General features: G+C 27.6%; 1 long non-coding RNA gene and 1 other non-coding gene across 11 annotated transcripts in view; one reads left to right on the forward strand and one right to left on the reverse strand.

Moving 5' to 3' along the window:
- The window catches only part of LOC107438808 (uncharacterized), a 5,315-nt gene extending 4,059 nt beyond the window's left edge, over window positions 1-1,256 (reverse strand). Inside the window, exon 1 of the transcript XR_011637329.1 lies at window positions 1,072-1,256. This is a non-coding gene — a transcript (uncharacterized protein). The remainder of the gene's footprint in view (window positions 1-1,071) is intronic.
- LOC122269028 (uncharacterized) overlaps window positions 1-6,251 on the forward strand; it is a 119,295-nt gene that overhangs the window by 59,522 nt on the left and 53,522 nt on the right. The window contains exon 1 of one of the 10 annotated variants that reach the window (XR_006224889.2): window positions 1,520-1,830. The exons of 5 other annotated variants lie outside the window; for them this stretch is intronic. This is a non-coding gene — a long non-coding RNA (uncharacterized lncRNA). Of the gene's footprint in view, window positions 1-1,519; window positions 1,843-6,251 lie in introns of those variants that run through there. 4 more of the 10 variants (XR_006224890.2, XR_006224885.2, XR_011637323.1 and 1 more) reach the window with 4 other exon arrangements.

The following is a 6,251-nucleotide window of genomic DNA, read 5'->3' on the forward strand; positions in this document are numbered from 1 at the left end:
CCCTTATAAGTATAAACAAAAAATTTAAATTTTTGAACTAATTTTTCTAGGTTTATATACATTTCATTAAAAATCATAAAAACGGCAAAAGTATCATTTATTTAATAAACATATAAACTTATTAAACCTATTTTTCTTTATTGAGCATTTTTTTCTTTCTAATAATTTCATCCATATTTGCTCTTTATTTTTCATCAAAAATTATTAGTATCATAGCTGAATTGAAAAATTTTACAATGAAGTTAAATTGTTATAAAGAAAAGGCTTACTTTAATTATTGTCAGTCAAAAAATATCTTCAATTAGCAAAACATAGGAAAAAAACTAAGTTCTGATACGTTAAATTCAATTAATTAATCCTGAGATTACGGTTTGACAAGGTTACAGTCTGTACAACCTGTAGAATAGATCGAAAACTTTACTCAGATGCAACGCAATGCGATGTACACAGCGCAGAAAATAAATTAGGCAATGTGTGATGAAAATTTTGATTGATTTTAACATTTACTTTTTCTTCTTTTTTAACATTTACTTTTTCTTTACTTTAACATTTACTTCTTCTTTCTTGATTTTAACATTTACTAGATCTGCGTCTGATTACGGTATTGACATCGTAACTGTAGCCTCACCGAATGACAGTTTGTGATTATAAACCTAGAAAAATTAGCTCAAAAATTTTAATTTTTTGTTTATACTTATAAGGGCATAAAAATTTTCGATGTTCACAATTGTTTTCAGATATTTTATACATTTAAGAGAAGTCTGGAGGTGTAAAAATAGAAAAATTATAAAATAAAATAAAAAAGAGATTTTTCTAATATGAAAAGGTAAAGGTTTTCTTCGGGCTCATTCCTTTACTATAGTAAATGCTATGTAAGCCGAATAAAGAATAATTATCCTAAGAAAAAAGTTATTCTTTATAACGCTTCTATATTTATAAAAAATCAAAGGGGAATTGAAAATGAGTTTGAGATAAAAGATATATTTATTTCTTGCTCTTCAGAAACTTTTACAAATATCATTAAAGAAACCATTAGTTGATATAAAAATGAAGAAATAGAAAACTTTTTACCTGCGACTGCAAATGCAAGGGCGAGCAAGAGTGCAATGGTCCTCATGATTCTGGTTAATATACTGGACTTTCACAGCTTGCTGCAAATGTGTAGCTCTGAGCTTAAAATGTTCCTTTTTATATTCGAAAATTTTATATCTTTGAATTTAATCTTATTTTCAAGAGATGTTAAAGCTATCTAATAATCATTTCGGTACATTCTCAAACTTTAAATCTGTTTGTTTAGTAGTAAAATTTTATGAGTATTGTCAATCTAATAGACAAGTAGTGAAAATCATAGTTTAATCAGTTGAACAGAAACCTATTACGATATGATTGAATTTGCTTGCAGCAATTGGTTTTGATAAGAACCAATACAACTTTAATTTTAAACGAAATGTAGAACAAATATGTTATTTTGGTGATTGCTTCCATAAAACGTGTTACGTGTAAATTATTTTCCATTTTATCACATCGGATGTTTTTGAATTTAAATTACGCAGTTGAAGACAGAGGTCTAAACTCTTTATTACATCAATCCTTGAAACCCTCATACCATGAAAATATTATATGCTTTCCAGATGCTATGAAATAGTTATGAGTTCATCAGGAACTTACTACTTTTTTTTTAAATGTGTTGTTATTTGGTGAAATTTTTCCTTTAAAATTGTAACAGTTAAATATTTCTCAGAATGCCTGTGTTCTTTTTCTCAAAAAAGAGTTTTTTCCACTAATTTTGCAGTTAAGTGGTACATGTAGTAAAACTTCTATGGCATTTAGGTAAATATATATGTTAGTATTTCTTTATTTTGTTTTATTTGAAGCTTGTTATTGCGTTTTAACTTGATTTAATATTCCATTGTTAACGGCAGTTTTTACAGTTCAATTCAATATATTTTTTATTATGTTAGATGCAACGGTTAGATACGTAACTAAGCAAAAAAATGGGAAATATGCATATTCTTCTGGGATATCTCGTAAGAAACAAATGTAAGTTTTTGCTTTGAGATAAAATTTTTTATAAAATTGCTGTAAATAACGTTTATAAAAAACGGATTTTTTTGTAGAATAAAGGAAAAATATATACGGGAGTGTTGGGTACCCCCCCCCCCACTGTCAATTTCATTTGTATGGAATATTTTTTCAAGTCAATGGACCATCGGACATTATTTATTATATTAAAAAAGATTATTTTCATAGTTTCAAGTATTTATGCACCTGGTAACATGGTAAACAATAGTTTTGAAAATATATTGAATACAGTAGTCATGAAATTAAGAAAAATTGGTTGAATGTTTCGATTAAACTTCATTTTAATATTGAAAAAATATTTTTTTCTGTACATACATCCTTAAAGTATGAAGTCTTAAGTTTAATTTGCACGAAGAAAGAAGTTTATATGTGAAAAATTGTTCGAGTAATTACAAATTTACTAAAAAATTGGATTTCGGGTAGCCCCGCTTACATGAATATCGGGTATCACCGCCCAATTTTATTTCGTCGATAAATGTACGGTTGCATAGATTATTATTTTATTTCTTCAAATTTGAATGTTATATGCATTCTTAATGACAACCTATTAATATACATTAATAATAATAAAAAGTATGACATTTGTTGTTATTAAATGATAGAATTCACTAAAAGTATATAAATATGTAATAAATAAAATAATTTTGTGATAAAAATGATAAATGAGGTTTATCTATTGTCAATACACTGGTCATTTTCATTTACACCTGAAAAAACAGTAAAAAAACATAATTTTTGTAGCTATGCGGGGCTACCCGACACATTTTGAAAAGAGCTAAAAAACATGTTTTTTTTAAATTTCTATATTTTAAGTTAAACTATTCTTTTTTTGGTTTATTCTTTTTGCATTATTTAATTAGATGATAAAACAATAGAAACATACAGAAATATTGATTATTACTCAATATTATACAGAAATATAAGCAATAATCCTTAAGTGGGTGGGGCTACCCGACTCTTCCCTATATATTTTCTGTATGAAACCTTTATATGTTTGGAACTTTACATACCATCAATATAAATTTTGTTATGTCTGATTTGAAGAATACGCCGGAAGCAGTATCTAAACTGTCTAGATAATTGAGGATATTTAGGAACTAGTTGAATTTATGAGGTAGTTGAGTACTTTTCTTTTGCTTGTTCTTTAGTTAGTTTCTTACAGGAACCATAATTGACCTGACCTTTTCTAAAAAAAAAAAACTTTACCCTGATATAAATAAGAGGAGGAAATTATTTTCATCTAATATAGAATGTCACAATTAAATCAGACAAATAGCAATTTTCTAATTCCAGGAAATCATTTTTTCACACTTTCCACTTAATACTTCTGAAACTATTCATACTCCTTTCAATATATATTTTTTTATGAAATTCTATACACCGTGAAATTCTTTTGACATAAGAGGTTTTACTTCCAATATTTGTGTACACTAAATTTAATATCAGAAATGTTATTATGATTCTGAAAGTATTTTTATTTTTAATGAATCGTGAAGAACAAAACGGGCATAAGTTTAAAAATTAATTCAACTGTAAGACAAGTTTGAAAATTTTAGTTTCTAGAAAGTTCGAATAAAGTTTAGAGATATTTGCTTCATGTTAACATCTTTGTAATGCTAGATGTGATTTATTCAATTCTCCAGATTACGGAAAATAATTTAATATTTTTTTTTTCTTTTTGAAAAAATTCTTTTGGAAAATGTAAACGATTTTGAAAAAAATGTTTAATATTATGATTGTTATTTCGATACTTTTACAGTCTCCCTTTAGATAGTAGCTATTATTATTATGTATAAAAAATTTAGATATGATTATTATTATTATATTATCTCCCTTTAGAAGTTATTAACAAACTCCGCAGTTGCTAACTGAATACCTAGTGCTAGGGGCAAAATTTATTAAAGATATGGGATATTAAGGGAGTGTTAGGAATTTCTAGAGGAGCGTTATCGAACTATAGATGAAATTGTTATTGATAATACGTTGAAGTTCATAAACTGCTTGATTTGTCACTGAGAAATTGCTTGAAATATTTAATTACATTAAGTTATTAAAATTGCTTATTTTTTAAAAATAATCTTAAATAATTAGAGGAAATAATTAATAATCTTAAATACTTTTTAATGAATAAACTAATGGATGCTTATGATTTCATTCGTATTTTCGTATAAATTTGAAATATTTGTGTCACAGTGGCGTTCCTAAGTTTTGCTTCAAAAGCTGATATATACTTCGAAGTAAATAATAATTTTATAATGAAAAGAGAAACGATTAAAAATAAAGAAGCAGAATTTTTTTATATTAGAAATTTAAAGTATTAAAACACTCGTTCCCTTTTCCGTCACTTTGAAATCAATTTATAAAGGATTTGTGAATGCATATTTAAGTTAATTTAATTTTATTATTCTTAAGTTTTCTCATTTGTTTAGTTAATCAAAAATACATAATAAAAACATAAGTAACTTTGGATTACAAATTATTATTTTATTCGATAAAAATATCAGACTTGAGTTTGACTATTGTTTCACTCAGTATTGGCTGTACTATACACGCAGGTAATGGATTGCAGATTAAATTTACAAGCGACATAATTTATTTAACGCTTTTTTAATTATAAATAAGAAAAATTATACTCAATAAAATATTGAATTTAAACTGCAAAGAGATATGTAGAATATATTTGAATGCAATTATCTATTTAATTTCACATATGGGTCATTTCCATGAAAATTAACCTAAATTTCTTTTATAACATAAATGCATTGGTTATTATGTATATTTTTAATAACTGAAAGGTATGGTTGAAGAAAGAACAAAAATATTAAAATAATTAAAATGGGAGAAAAAGTATTTATTACGCATAATTATTTTTTTTTCTCCATAAGGTGATGTTAAACTTTATTGACTTGAAAAGTGTGCGGTGAACAAGAAGATCCTTGTGTAAGGATACTATGATTTATAAGAATGATTATATTTCCTTAAAAAAGATTGAATCAAAAGACCAAATCTCATCATCCATCTATCGAATTCACCTTCCATCCATGTACATACAATTACCATCGTATGTACATGGCAAAAAAAACATTTTATACTTGATATTTTGTTTCGAATTTAACATTGACTTTCCCTTTGAACAATATATATACGCTAGGAAGTTGTTAGTATTAATATCAACAAAACATTTTAAAAGCAATTGCATGGCAATTTTTAAGTATTTAGAGTATTTCTTTAAGTGTACACAGAGTTTAGTTAGAATTGAGTCCAAACATTTATAAAAACTTCAAAAAAAATTGTGAATTGCGGAAAAGTTTACAATTACCCATGTAAATAGAATTGTTTATTAACAGATAGTTACATAATTTAATTTGGATATAAACTTAAAAATATTGTTGAATGCATTATTTTGTTCTTAATCCTATTTCAATTGAATTAATTTCTTTTAACATCATCAAGAATAGAAGAGAAAAAAACAGGGTTTTAGAAACCAAAATTAATGCACGTTTTATATGTATTTAAAACGCACACACACAGATATATAAATATACACCGAAGAGTCATTACATTATGACAACCCACCATCTATAACAATGGACTCACACAGGTTTTCATGGTTTCTCGCCCAGGAACAATGTTTTCATGGGGCACATAAGGACCCATAATCCTCATAGAACAATTCCTGACGTTTGAAAGCTACTTGAGCATAGTTGCAGACCAGGTTCACCCATTCATGGTAACAGTTTTTCCAGCGGGGGATGGTGTTTACCAACAGGATAATTCACCATGACATAAGGGTTGAATCGTCATGGATAGGTACCAGGAACATTCCAGTGACTTTCAAGTCATGTCTTGTCCCCCAAATTCACCTGACCTTAATCCAATAGTGCATTTTTGGTCCTACCTGGAAAACCAAATTTGTGCTGCCACGCTACCCCCTCGCAATGTGAGGGAATTGCAGGACCAGTTGGTGAGCACTTGGTACCAGATACCTCAGGCTACCTATCAGCATCTTGTGGAATGAATGCCACGGCGGATGATAGCAGTTTTGTGGGCTAAAGTGATCCATCCTACATGTTAATAGCAGGGTGGTCATAATGTGGTGGCTCTTTGGTGTGTACACACACACACACACACACACACACAGGTATATATATATAGATACACCTATAGAC

Source organism: Parasteatoda tepidariorum, chromosome 7, assembly GCF_043381705.1.
Source record: "Parasteatoda tepidariorum isolate YZ-2023 chromosome 7, CAS_Ptep_4.0, whole genome shotgun sequence".
NCBI classification, from domain to species: domain Eukaryota; kingdom Metazoa; phylum Arthropoda; class Arachnida; order Araneae; family Theridiidae; genus Parasteatoda; species Parasteatoda tepidariorum.